The 14,764-nt window shown below is 38.5% G+C and overlaps 1 protein-coding gene across 11 annotated transcripts in view; it reads right to left on the bottom strand.

The window, feature by feature from the left end:
- The window catches only part of INPP4A (inositol polyphosphate-4-phosphatase type I A), a 124,613-nt gene that overhangs the window by 91,603 nt on the left and 18,246 nt on the right, over positions 1-14,764 (bottom strand). For 10 of the 11 annotated variants that reach the window (XM_017818422.1, XM_017818429.1, XM_017818423.1 and 7 more), the window contains exon 2: positions 12,713-12,771. The exons of the other annotated variant lie outside the window; for it this stretch is intronic. The gene's annotated coding sequence lies outside the window, so the exon portion shown is untranslated. The remainder of the gene's footprint in view (positions 1-12,712; positions 12,772-14,764) is intronic. 11 annotated transcript variants of the gene reach the window in all.

The raw sequence follows: 14,764 nt of genomic DNA, 5'->3' as shown, positions 1-14,764 counted from the left end.
AACAGTCATTCATATAAACATCCCAGACAGTTTGGAAAAAAAGCACTTGGTTTATGTCAAAGCATTTACAGCAGAACATCTTTCCTCATACTTAGCAAATATCCAGTTGGCTATCACCCAGATAAACAGATTTGTGTTGAGATTTCTCATGCAAAGGCTAATATCAAAGCATGACTTTCATGGTTCTTTGGTTTTTTTTTCATTTTAAAGAATTCCTTCTTCTGCAATCAAATGAAAGGTACGCCAGCTCAATACAAGTATCTGCACAGCACTCTTCAGTACTGAATCTGGTTGTTAAAACCACTGAACAAACTTCGTGCTATTGATGGTGAATGTTTACTCCATGTATCTCAAAGCAGCCAAGAACACTGCCTTGGCAGGGATCAAGAGATGAGAAAGAATCAAGCTGAGCAAAACAATCCTTGAAGCATGCTAACGGAGATAAACAAGGGGGATAAAGAATATCTGGTATCTGTGAAGGTACACTGAATTAAACTCTTTTCCCCTAAAAATATTAGCATGCTATCACTTGGAAAATCTGTTGAATCCCACCCTTTTTCCCAATTTACTAATGACAGTAACCTTTGCTCCTGTCAAGCTTTTGAGGCTTTATTTTTGTGCATTAAATGCCTGAATAGGCAGAAGAATGCTAAAAACCACAGCATGTCAGAGAAAAAAAAAAAAAACACAAAAAACACAACAGCAGCAACAAAAAACCAAACCAAGACCCCTGAGATTTTAAACAGGAAAACTAACAGCAAGGCCATGGTCCAAATGGCCTCTGTTACACAGCCAGAGAAGATAAAACTGAAGGCAAAATTGGATCATACTTCAAATATCTGGGAATTTGGAGGAGGAGTTTTTTTTCTTTTGGGGGTGTGTGGTTGTGGGTTTTGTCTGGTTTAAAATGGACGGCATGAAATTGTATCTCTACATTCAATTTTGTGCTGCTGTCCATTTAAGAGCATAGATGTGCATGACAACTGACTCAAAGAAAAGAGCTGTTAAAGGCCTCAAAACGATAAAACACACCAAAAGTGAGCACGCACTGTGTATAATGCACATACTTGCCTTACCTGCAAATGACCCCATCTACAAATCAGAAGTGATTTAGCTGCTCTAGGCAGCAGTTTCCTATTGCCTACTTGATCAGTCATCTTCGCTGGACCTCCTGCAGTTGAAATGGTTTGGACTGTGAGTTAAAAAGTGGGAAAATCTGAAGCTTCTTACCCCAACAGAGGTAAAGGTACACAGATGTGGGATGAAATCTTGAACAGAAATTTAGTACAGCCTTCTAAACTAACCACTGCTGTAAGAGATTCTGCATTAAGAAGCAGTGTAGACTATTATATACTCCTTAAGGACTACAGATAGTTTTTACCTTTTCTCCTTTCGGAAATAAGAAGGGAAAGGCCTTTCTATAGTACCTACTGAAAATGGTACTAGACTCAAGAACCTTTTTCCTCCTCATCATCTTCCTGTCTCCAGGAATTAGTCTGGAAATTTTTTAAAAAGTCATCATTAAGCCAGCAATGGTGGAAATGGTTTCCCACTGCCTATTCCAGATTGTCAGATTTCTTATTAACCCGGTTTCTCATGAAAGCTGAGAGTCCAGTCAGATTGTTGTTACTGAAAACACCAACCTCTGCTTTCATTCCTGAGCCTTTTTCTTCTTAGATTACAATATCTTGGGGAGGGGAGGGAATGGAAAAAATAAAAAAAAGCATTCATTTTCTTCAAGGGCAGAGCTGGCTTCCAATGCAATAAAGTAACAGAAACAGACTGAGGACCCCTGCCAGTATCCTCACCATCCTAGCCTTCCAGTGATCTTTCCAACAGCTACATTCTCTGCTGCATTCTAATATTTTGTAGCCTTGTTTTTCTGAGCCCTGTGGAAAGCTGGGATTTCAGATACTAATTTTTGAGGAGCACTGACACACATTTTCAAAACAAAAAGCTGAGCTAATTTCCTGAACAGACTCACATTCTGTTTACTGTTGATAAGGGCATCACAGTACTCACCAGGGAACAGCCATGCATGGAGGTGAGCACGAAGCACACACAGAGAAGAAGACACACACTCCAGATGGAGTATGTATTTTGAAAATACATATAGGCAAAAAGATGAGAAGATAAATATTTTTTGCATTATCTTACAAACATAGCTAACTGACTTGGACCCATGTCCACAGCAAAGCTAAATTCAGAAACTAGATTCCAGTGTCTTGCTCACCTGACCATCAGACTTCCCTTTCGGTGCATCTCAGTTGTAGGTTCCTTTCTTCCAGCTAATTACCTTTCATGAGTATTTTGATATGCTATGACAACAGCATTGTTTGCTTCTTAGGAAAATTAAGACTCCTACTGGGAAAAGCATCAGAACAAGAATCTTTATCCTGCACAGACAGTGAACAGAGGAAGCCACACATGAAAGCAGAGCTTTAGTGATTAGGTATGGGAGGAGGGAAGAGGATGCACTTACTCCTCAGAGTTATCTGAAGGTTTCTGAAGATAAATAAGAAGACACACTGCAGCAGTTTAACTTTTTACCACCACTACATCATTCATCAATGTCTTGATAGCATTCTGCACCCCTCTAAAAAGCAGTTAGCAAAGCAACTTTTAAGAGGATGTGGGAAACCATTTCCATCACACAAGTACATCTCTTCACTGAGACCACCTCCTCAAGTTACTACTATAGCTATGACCCACGTAAAATATATTTTCTATTTCTAACAACATAAAGCTACATAGCCAGCACTGGGAAGAGACTACAAAATGAGAATCTTCCTGTAACACACTGCATGCAGATCTCACAGGGAAGGAGTTCCTGCACATCCAGTGAAAATGCAAAACACAACCTAAATGCCCAGTTCCTCTTCATGCTCTGTTCTCAGCAGATGAAACAACAGACTCTGAAAGACTAAGATAAGAGAAATCAGCCAAAACAAGACAAGGACAATGTATCTCATAGCAACAAAGACGTACTGACCATATGAGACTATTTTACAGACACTGCTGTGGCTCCTGCATTTTACATTTGCTGCGTATGAAAGCTTGCTTGGGTAAGAAGGACTCTCCAGATTGCACTTGATGTCAGCATAGAGTCAGCTGATCTTCTGGCAGCCAGCCTGCTCACAGCTATCCACTTCTGCTCTCTTTTTAATGCTAACATCTGTCCATGTTTTGCATTGACAGAAAAGGTCAGCAAGACCCTAATGACACATTAAACCTGATAATCAGATGCACCATTTGCAACTACCATGTGCAAGGTCTCATTCCCCTTATATTCAGAGCTCGGCTTTTTCCTGAAAACACCCAATACAGTGCAAGTGCAGAATTATCTGTAATCTCCAATCTTATATATACACCACAGAGTTCAGTTTGGATAACTAAAAGCATGTCAGAAAACACCCAGTCTCCCCAGGCTTCCAAGAAAATGAAAATTTGTTCTATCAATATAGACGCAAGTTTTCCGAATCCAAACTATCTTTATTTTTCTCTAGAATGCACAACTACCTCTCTGTTATAAATCAGCATGCCCCATTTTCTGCACTCACACAATCATTTCAATTGAAAATTGACCTGTGAATCCTAACAAAAGAGACACCCAGTCCTAGGTATAAACTCATTTTGAGGCAAGCATGTTACTGCCTGACTTACCACAGATCCTCACATTGTGTAACAAAACCATATACTCTGATGGGTATTCTCTACATCCACTCATTTTGCTCATTCAATACACTCTATACATTTTCAGACTGAAATTTCTCCTCGTCTTCACAATGCAGGACTTGAAGATCTCATGCTGGTGATCTATGACTGGTAGGTTCTTCAATGCCTCAGAAAGAACAATTGTCAATGCTGGAGAAAGTCGATGCAAAGACTTATTGTTTCCCCAGTACCATCTGCTGCACTGGGTAAACCAAATTAAAAACCAGTAAAACTGAATGCAAAGCTGAACACTTTTGATGACTATTCTGCAGCATTTCTTATGAAATTTACTCCCCATTTACACAAAGAAAGAGCAGCTGTAATATGAGATTTCTGTTTGCACAACAGATTTCTAATGCTTTGTTCTTATCTTCTCAATTCATCTGTACCCTTTTGCAAGTTAACCAGTCCCTATTTTCAGCAGGGAAATCATCTTCCAATATGTTCCTTATCAGTAAGTCCATGAAAAGAAACTGCCTATCTAGACACATTTAAGGGCCTCATTCTCTTATTCCTATTTTTGGCATTCTTTGCCTTTGCAGTGCAAAAAAAAAAGTCCCGTTGTTAGTACAGTGTAATAGAGCACTTCACAAAATGCTAAGAGGGTCTCCAAGTGTATGTTGATCAGTAAAAGATCTCATAAATAGAAAGGCCATGGTTAAGCAATTTTTCTTCCCTCAAAATTCTTTATTTCTTCTTTCAAAATACATTATATAACAATCCAATCAGAAAGAGTTATCAGCAAGCCCACAACTTTTACGTTCCTATATATTTATGGTGCGCTGCAAATTATTCCCCAGGTTAATGACACCAAATAATCAATGGGACCGTTCAAAGACTAAGGTACCGTACACGCTGGATTGTGTATCCAGTGGGAGCCCAAGGTGGAAAAGCTTATTAAATGTGTTAATAATGGATATGTTTCTTTCATGATTAATCTAAATTTTGACATTCAGAACTTAATTGACTTCAGATCATTTGGGATTTTTCCTAAAATTAGGTCACAGAAAAAGCTCACTAGGAGTAGCACTTCAGTGTTTCTAAGGAGATTTCAAAAAATCTTAATGTCAAAGGCTCTATGTCTTATTCTGAGAACAACTACAAAGCAGCAAACCTACAGAGACAGTAAAACAATGAAAATAATGATTTAAAAAAATTCAGAATCCCCTTATTAAGTAAATAAATTTTTTTTGGCAGGTATATAAAAATACAGACTGCCCCAAAAAGACCCACCAGTTATGACATCTTTTTCCCTGTATCTGTTGGAAGACCAGGTGATATATCAGTGCTGTGATGAGTTGCTTTGTTGTTTGGGTTTTTTTCAATCAGTTTCATCTGGTTTTGTATAATCCATAAGTATGTACTGATATATTGCTATATGTATTTTTAGATTATTTTCACTTTCTAGTATGGTAAAAGGTCTTGTTGCTTAGGATGTCTTGGTGCCTAAAGTGAGATCAAATATTACAGATCTTGGCATCATACAGTGTTTTTGGAAAGGACTTTGAGTCTTTGAATTTTAAGGGAATTAGACTGGGCAGATAATAATTGAAGACACTGCATCATTTGATTACCAGGTTTAAGGCATTAGAGTCTCACTGACCTCTAACAATGTTTATGTGTCTGTATGAGAAGCATGATCAGTATTAAGGTATTATGATTAAATAAAAAACAATGGTAACTGTGCTACTTAAAGGTATTTTTTTCATATCTATATCCTATGTTCATCTGCTCAGTTTCCCATCAAATGTATGGCATACATTCACTCTGCCCCTGAACAGATCCATATAAGTCACCATACAATTCCGGCTATGCAGAAGTGATGTGCACAGCTGTTAAGTTTATTGACATCATCTTTTATATTATAAAGGCAATAAAACATATAATTTATACTAATCTGCTCTCCCCTACTTCTACCTTCTTCTAGTTCTGTCTGTGATGTGTTTCAGCTGTTTGGAACTGATGGCTTCTCCTGCAGCTGCCTGATGAGGTTCACAGTGGTCACAGCCAACAGGTCCTGCCACCCTGCACCTCTGGGAGCTGCAGTTGTCCTTTCCAGTCTCATCTGAGTCAGAGACCCAAGGCTTCCTTCTCACTGAGATTAGTTGGAGAAAAGCACAGGTATGTTGGCATACATTTTGCACCTGAGACAGAGTCAGGATAGAGAAAAAGCATGGACCCAGAGATCAGGGAAACAACAGGTCATGTTATCCTCACTACCTGTTCTCCAGATCACCTCACAGTTTTTAACCTAAAACAGAGGAAGGCAAGTTTTCCTTCCCACAGCTCATCCACTTTGTTTTTTTTGGCAGGGAGGAGTGGGTCTGGATTGTTGTGTTTTGTTGTTTTGGTTTCTTTCAAATGGAAGAATGAAGGAGACTGAGTCTGAGGCTTAGAAGCACAAGTTCCTAGGTCCCACCTCACTCGCTCTGTAATGATTTTATTCATTACTTGCCTGACATTATGCAGAAAGTCTTGGGAACTGAATCTTAAATTAGTGCATTAAATATTGGACAAGTTTTCTTTCAAGGTATTATTAAGTAATTCTGGGATAATGCTTAGTTTTGGAAGGAAGATATCCATCTCCTATCCAAATCTTGTGAGGTTGATTCTAGTCAATATAGAACTCTTCAAACAACTATTCAATAAATGACAGTCACATTCATAGAAAGCTGCACTCTGAACTATATTCTTTTGCAAGTTGAGGATTTCAAAAATTCATGAAATCATTTCAGAGATAAAGAAGACTTACTGAAAAGACTTGGCTATAAATACAAAACCACCAATACAAATGTAAGTCATCAAGAGCCATAAAGACAGGTAGTATAAAAATACTTCAGCGATTGCTATAATCCAAAATAGCATTAATTTTATGTTAAATTCTCTAGGGAAAAACAATTCTAATAACCCTCCATGAAAGGCCTTCTGAAATAGAATACCCTATACTAATATTTGCTGATTAAATGAATAGTGAACAGAGACAGCAAGCTGAACAAAGAGAAAGGCTACAGAGCATGGAAACTACGTTATCCACACCAGTAACTACAGAAAGACTCTTAAAATACACAGGCTGTAATTCAGTGTTACAGCTGTAGGTAAGATGGAGAATTGGGCACTTTAAAATTAAAGACAAGTAAAAGCTATCCTCACATTAAACCAATTTCAAAAGTATGAGTGTTTTTCTTTTTTACAGTGGCTCTAAAAAAGGGTAAGATTCAAGAAGCACCTGTTAGGCAGAGTTTCTAAATAATCTGCCTTTTTTAGGAATTCCTGTAATAGGCTGAAACCACACAAATACCGGCCAAACACTATTTCAAAAGAACGTGATGCTTTGTCAGCTTCATATAAATAAGCTTAACATTTATTTTTGTAGACTACAATGTATTTTTATAGACTATAGTAGCTAGTCAGCACAAGCCTTTTTTGTACAAAAATGGGGCACATTTCTTCTGCTAGATCTTTCCCTCCAATTCTTCCTCACAAAAAATAATGTACTGCAGGTTCAAAAAAATATAATTGAGACCTGCCTGAGCCTTTTTATAAATAGTAACAAACTTTGCATGACACTGTTAGCAATTAGTGGCTACGTAAGAGAATGAAAAGAAAATAATAATTTTTAACCCACATAAAAGAATTCCACACAGGAAAGTAATGTATTTTTGGTATCTTACTTGTGATCTTTTGGGGTTTCTGCCCTTAGAGAAGCCTTTTCAGATTTATTACTCCAACGTTCCACATCATCGTGGGCTAAAACCCTGTAACTGAGGTACTGAAAAGATGAAACATGTAGAGTTAAGTTTTTCATTGAAAAATTTCCCATTAAGGGGGGGGGAAGAAAAAATAGGAACTTAAAATATTGCAATAAAGAAACAAATCTATTTAGTCCTCCGACAGATGCTGCCTGCTAAGCAGGAATAAAAGAATATTTAAGAACAGAAGCTAAAAAGTCATGCCTTAAAATTCTATAATGCCTCTGATCGTTTTAATAGGTTGAAAATTACTACAATCTACACTACCCTTTATATACAATGTGTAGTCTGAATAGACTACATTAACAAGAATGTGCAGGAGAGTCAGAAAATGCACTGTATTTTCTACTTTCTCGGTAAAAGAAGAAAGGCTGAGTGCAATTCAGGGCTCCTAAGCTAAGCAGGAGCTAAGTTGCTGACTTAGGTGTCAGGAGTCACCTCTCTGAAGGCAATTGCTTTCCTCTAAAACTTCAGAGAGGATGAAGTCTGCTGGTGCTAATACACCCCAATCAGGCCTACCAACAAATAAAAAATTTTGCAGAAGATATACAGAAATGCTGCAGTTGCCTAAGTGCTAAAGTTAAATAGCTATCCAGTAAAAGCAGAGCTCAAAATAGAACATAGATGGGAAGAACTTGTCTGTGAGGTATGAGATTTCTTACAAGATGATAGACAGAAACAGGATATGTCAGAGCTGGGGAATGAAGACTCCCAGCAAGGCAAAGATCGATGTTACCATCAACAGGATATGAGTTCCAGTTAACATACCAACCTGAGAGCAGTTCTTAGCATATGGTATTGAAAGGAGAGATGTTAATAGCACTGTGGTGGCTTGCTAATGGAGCGAACTAGTTTAAAGAACAGGAAATGGAAAAGAGAGGGCAAAAGTGCACAGCAAGTCATCTTAGGGCAAAGTGTGTCAGGGCAAGAAAAACCTCACAGTTAACTGTGTGAAAGATCCAAAGAGATGGATTTAGGAGAGGAGTGACTCAGGGAGAGACAGGCACACACTTGTAAGCTGCAAGAATTAGCTGCTTGATTGACAGGCTGCTCAGAAGAAAACCAGAGATGCCTAGGGAAGCTGTGACATTAAAGGAAGAGAGAGGAGACAAAAGGACTTGGGAAGAGATCATCAGGAAAGCTTCACAGAAGTATTATCTGGCAACAAAAACAATATTTGCTAACTCTCTGGGGAAAAAAATACAAACACCTTTTTCAGCTCTCTTTCCCATTTTGAATTTAGGTAGAAGAGTTTTAAGCCTGTATCTAAGACTTTGCTGCAGTTAACTGCACCCATTGACAGCGCTAAGGCCTCCTCCACTGACACAGGTGTCTGAAGAGACATGCAGATCTCCACAGGTTTCAGTCTGGACAAAGATCCTAATCACATCTTGACCAATAGCATTTTCCCATGTGAACCTATCACTCCCTGAAAGTTTTAAGTCTCACTGGCAGGAACGTATGTGAGACACTAAACCAACAGAACTCTATTATCAGAGCTTTCAAAAGTCATTCCCCGAATCAAAGCTTCCTTGTTCAAGGGGACTAGACACCTACCATCAGATACCAAATTCTTCTATCAAAGCAAGTGCTACTTCACATGAAGTATTTAAGGTCAGCTTAGCCTCTCTAGTGCAATAAGAGCAATAATAATAAACAAAGGGAAAGCAATACCATGCAAGTTTCCACTGTTTCCTGGACCACAAATCAGAAACTCGTGGCCTGCTGTTAAGCAATGCTCAAAGGTTTGGTTCCTGAAGCTGCAATATGGAGTTATGCAAATCCTCCAGGATCCTGGAGCATGCTGTAGCTCAGTTACACAAAACACATGACAGGCTGAGCTAGGATGCTGTTTTGGACTACCCATCCCTGAAACTCCTGGGCTTTTGGCTCTGTGACATAAATACCCCTTTATTGTCAGTACAGCTTTCTCCAAGTGTTGCACTGCTGACTGGCTCTAGCACCATTTTTTAGAATTGTGTGGCACTGACAAAAAAGCCAATAAGAAGAAAAACATCAGTAATTCCAGAAGAACTGCTGTGCAGAGCCTCCACAGGATATTCTACTGCACAGGCTGCGGACCTGGAAAGGTACCATGGCAGGTTTGGCCTCTAATACTGCAGAAGCTACACATCCACAGGAAAAGAAAAAATTGGTACTGCAAAGTTTAATCCTTCTGTGATACTCTATTATCATCACCCTGAAATTTGTAACAGCTCCCTGAAGCAGTTGCCTTTTATTGTCCTCTTTAAGTCTACACACTGGTTTTTGTACTTTAAGGAGGAGCTACCAAGTACAGGGTCTTCTTGAGGAGATGGATGACAAATACAGGAGGAAAGGATAACTAACAGAATTGCTTCTTTACATCTTGGAAGCTTTGGGTGCTGCTCATCCTCCTTTTTCCTCCAAAACCACCTACTCATAGATTTTCTCAAAGTACAAAGAACACTGGAGGAAGGTGTGGAAAAGACTGATAAATAGGGGGCAGTACTACAGTATGGCGGTAATCCCAGCAAGACATGAGCCACTGAATAGCATCCTGAGAGTAGCTGGTACAGAACAGGATGTCTCCAAGCTAATCTCTAAACTGCTACCAAGTCCCAGAGTGCTCCTACTGTCATCTGCATGCACAAAAATAAGAAAATTCAGGAAATTACTGTTTCTCTTTTTCTCTGTCCCTCAGTCTTAGGCAGGGAGGTTGGACTAGATGATCTCCAGAGGTCCCTTCCAACCCTAACAATTCTGTGATTCTGTGATCTCTCAAAGCCTGAGAGCTAACAAACCTAATAAGAAAAAAAAAAAGACAAAATAATTTTTTGTGTAAGTAATTAAACTGGTATGTTTTATTTCAGACAGAGATTATACAGTTAAAGATTCAAAGAACATTCCATCTCCTGGAAAATCTTCATCTTGTTGCCTGTGTGAACAAACAAAATATAACCTATTTTTGCACCATATGGCCTGTCATGTGGGTGCTAAAGAGTGAGACTTGTACACTTGGGGCTAATTAAAAGCAATGTCCCCACTTATGCACACATGCACCACAATCAAGCACTTACCTTTCGTTACAGGTGAATGCACAAAATCAATCAGCTTTTCTTTTTAGTAATTCTGCTCTATTTTGCCAAGTCTATGTGCTTTGTCACCCTTCAGATGATTAAAACGGTGCTGCCACAAAATCATCCAAAGCTAATTATCTACTTGAAAAATATAGACAAGCATAATTTTTAAAAGTAAAAGCAGGAATGTTTTTCTCCTGGCATTCTTTTAAGCAATGTAAAATTTGTGCCAAAGAAGTAACTCTCGTATTTACAAGAAATCCTTTAATATATTTCTTGAAGAAATGTCACTTAGAACATGAAGCTACATAGTCTAGAAAACTTGAATCTCTTTAGAGTAAGTTCAGCAAATACATTAAGAAGACAATATAGAAGTAGAGACCTGCCCATCTTACTGCACATACTCATCTACATGTGGCTCAATGCTGCGCTGAGAGACTGAGGATCAAACCAAGGAAAGGCATGTTTGCAAAGAAAATTAAGGCAGAAAAACACCTCAGGATGAAACTTCTGGGACAAGCATTACATGGACAAGATACACCCTCTGTCATTGTGTTGTCCCAAGGCTGATGCAGGGTCAGAAGTTTTAAAGCACCTGTGGACCTACACAGCACATCAGGAATTATAAACTGTATGATACTGAATGTTTTCCTCAAATGCCCAATTGCTAACACTGCAAGACTAGGCAAAGTCTCAGATCTGATTTCTAAAACTAAGTAATCATCATTGCAAATCTCTGCTCTTTCGTGATTTAGCAGAGAGAACTTTGAAGACCTGAACCACAGAAGTTCAAGTGCTGGAATGCAACTAGGAGGACCTCCCCCTTAGGATTATTTGAAACCTCATCAATGTTTATACCCAGCTTGAATAGTGAGTTTTGACCACTGGCAGCAAGGCAGCTGCACACAATTCCAGCTGCTTGGGCTGGAATACTGCTGAAATATTTAGATCAGGGTCAAGTAGCAGAAAGAAGGATGCATGTTGCCACAAAACACACAAAAAAAGTGAGCTGGTTACCTCCATAAGGACAGTGTTTTTCTCTTAGAAGAACAGCACCAATGTGAGACTTCCCTCTATAAAGGCAAAGTCATCTTCTGTCCATTGCTACATTGCAGGGTGCTCTCTACTTAATTACACCTGCCCTCTGCCTTTACAACCATACATCCACAAGCCAAACAGAAAAGCCACTTCCCCTTGTCCCTCTAGTAACTCCTTTCAATTTGTTTTTGAAAAACGCTCAAGGACAAAGTGGTTTTCCCTATGGTTATAGGTAATTTCTTTAATAGAAGTTATTTAAAACACTGACTCAAGTCAGATAGCTCCTTTATTCTGCAAGTAACTTCACCAATGTCAGTAAAATTCACTTTTGTGAATTCATTCACAGGAAAGACATCGGTGCTTGACTTAAAGCTGTTTTCAATACGTAGGATTGGGTGACAAACAGGAATAACTCAGTTTCCCAAGGCGTGAGTTTTGTGCCCCTGAGCACAGGAGGAGCAGAAAGCCAACACACAGTTATCAATCGTGAGTGTGTCAGGTGTCTTGCACAAAGCTGTCCCCTTGAGAAAACGGCTAGGAAGCACTGATCAGTAACTATAAATAACTCTGAATTGCTTCACTTCTGTGTAAGACTGAAATAATCCATTTGGCAATAAATAAAAAAAAAAGGTCAGAAAATCTGTGGAGACACAAGACACATCATAAGGAGACATCAGCAAAGCCTGACACATCTGCGATCCACATTTCTGGGTTTTTTTGACAGGTATAAGCAAAAGTAACAGCAAAACTGGAGAACAGTGGGAGAAAGCAAAGACTATGAATTCTGGAGTCTTTGCATTCTCCCACAGAGAACCTCTACTCAAAAACTTTAAACACAACATCTTAGCAACTGTTTCCTTGTTTAATGTTTAATACAGCAAAACCACTTTAAATATTCTAGTGATACAAATTAGAAGCATTAAGAAAACAAAAGTATTTAACTTTGTAGAGACCTCAGGCTCCTCTGACTAAATCGGTAGCCTTCAGGTAGTAAACCCCAAGTCCAAAATGAAATCTGTTGGTATTTTAGACCTCATTCTGCCTCTGGCTCACACCTGTTATCCCCATAACCCTTCAGCAGAAAGAACTCATGCTACTAATAGGTCCCATAATTTTTCACCTCTTTGCTACAAGACCTTGTAATGTGCCTACCTGTAGAGGCCCAAGCAAGTTGGTTCAAGCCAGACTGGTGTTGGTTGTTTCAGTAAAACCTGCAGAAAAAAAAACAATCTGAGTCAGCCCTTCACTCCCATTCTACTTCCAACAGCAGGCTCATGTCTCAGAGTGGTGCAGACAACTGGGCTGAAGCCCAGGCAAGTGCACTTACAAAACATTTACAAAAACAGTACCACTGATGCAAACAAGCACATCCTGTTTCAGCTCATTTTCAACAGTTACCAAAAAACCTCTTAGCTTTGCTTAAACTACATTTAATTACATTAATAATTTCTCAGTTCCAAAAGTCTGCAAGTAGAAAGGAGACACCAAAGCTAAAGCCAGGCTTTTCTGTTCCTCAGAGAAGCAACATGCGGTCACTTCAACTCTCACCTGCAAGAGCTAAACCTCTCAGACTTTGCTGATGAACCAGAACATGATGCAATTTGTTTGAAAGAAATTACATTTTTCACCTAAAACTAAAGGGTTACAAGTTCTGGTAGTATTTCTGTTTTCTGTATATTGCTTGTTATCTTTCCTCATGCTAGCTTGTCCTATTTCTAACTTCTCGAGGTTTAGATTCCAGGATAGAAGGACACTTTCAGTGTTCCACTAGAAGACTGTTTTTCATTTATAAACATGGTAAGAGAGAAACACACAGATTTTTTTACAACTGGGATTTTTTTACAGATTTTTTTACAACTCTCTCTGTTGCCTGATTAATTACAAACTATTTCCCTCCTTCTCAGTCTGTTTCACTTTGAAGTTCTACCTTTTCAGGAGCAGTTATTACACAGTAAAATCATTCAGATAAAATGCAAACCCTGCAACAAAATACTGTACTTAAAAAAAAAAGAAAAAACGGGTATGAGCAAGTACTACGTTTTTTCATCATTAACAACTGTGGAGGTCTAAATGCACACTACAAGGGTCAGATGTTCACTGTGTATTTTCAACAGATTACGTGGTTTTAGAGACAGAAATGTAAGGCTACAAGCTTAATACAAGAAATTGGCTGTTTCCTGTACAATAGATGACATCTGCCTTCACTTCAAACTACAGCAAGTGCTAGCATGAGACTTTCAGGTTTAACTGTAACCACAAGCCCTACAAACCATAGTAGAAAGTCAGTTAATGAACTTGCAACAAATGCAACAATTGCTACCAAGACAAAATTACGAGACCGTTTTAAGTAACAGCACTCCTTCCTTCTGCACTACTTATATTTTCTCCTGCTACAAAAATGTCAAGTTTTTTTTCATTCTATAATTATACGATTTATCTCCAGTCTCTACGATTTCCACAGAAGTAAAGGTTTGATCAAACACCCACTGATGTCAGAGGAAGAGACAAGTCAGACCATAAAGAGAGGACGATAGCCAAAATGTAAAGGGTCTGTTCTGACCAATTTAGTGTCTGGCTTTCACAGTTTTTAATGACACCAAGAAGAGCCAAGAAGAAAAACTCCCTCAGCTGGAGACTTGGCAGGTATCATAAGCAGAGAAAGGATTGGTTTGTGTAGTCTTCATTCTCTGTTACTTAGCATCATGAACTCCATTCACACACTACAACCTACTTATGCTCCTGCAATAGAACAGAACTTTAAAGGAAAAAAAACCCTCAGAAAATAAGACATATCTTCATCCTATCTTCTGTTACCTACAAAAGTTTCTATTTTGTTGTCCCTACTTACCTGAATACACACCCTGTACAGCCATAAAGCCAAATTTAGGAGTCTGTGTGTATATGTAACTTACATGCATAAATAAGTTTGCATATTTGCAAACATTTCTCACCCACAGATGTGTAGACAAACACCTATTTCTGAGCAGAAATCCATCTACCGATGTCTCATTTATCTGATCTCTCTGTGTCCATAGCCAAAAAAATAACAAATGTAGGTTCCAAGAACTTAATCTTAAGAAAATCTGTCATTATTAGGTTGAGTTCAAAAAGGAAAGCAGGCAAGAGGTCAAAATAAAAAAAAAATAAGTAACATTTTGATTGGCTTTTTCATTGTTTTTTGAGAGCTCCTGAATAACCCACTGT

Source organism: Lepidothrix coronata, unplaced genomic scaffold, assembly GCF_001604755.1.
Source record: "Lepidothrix coronata isolate B3197 unplaced genomic scaffold, Lepidothrix_coronata-1.0 Scaffold68, whole genome shotgun sequence".
In the NCBI taxonomy this organism is placed as follows: domain Eukaryota; kingdom Metazoa; phylum Chordata; class Aves; order Passeriformes; family Pipridae; genus Lepidothrix; species Lepidothrix coronata.
This window is presented reverse-complemented; position numbering and strand designations above follow the sequence as displayed.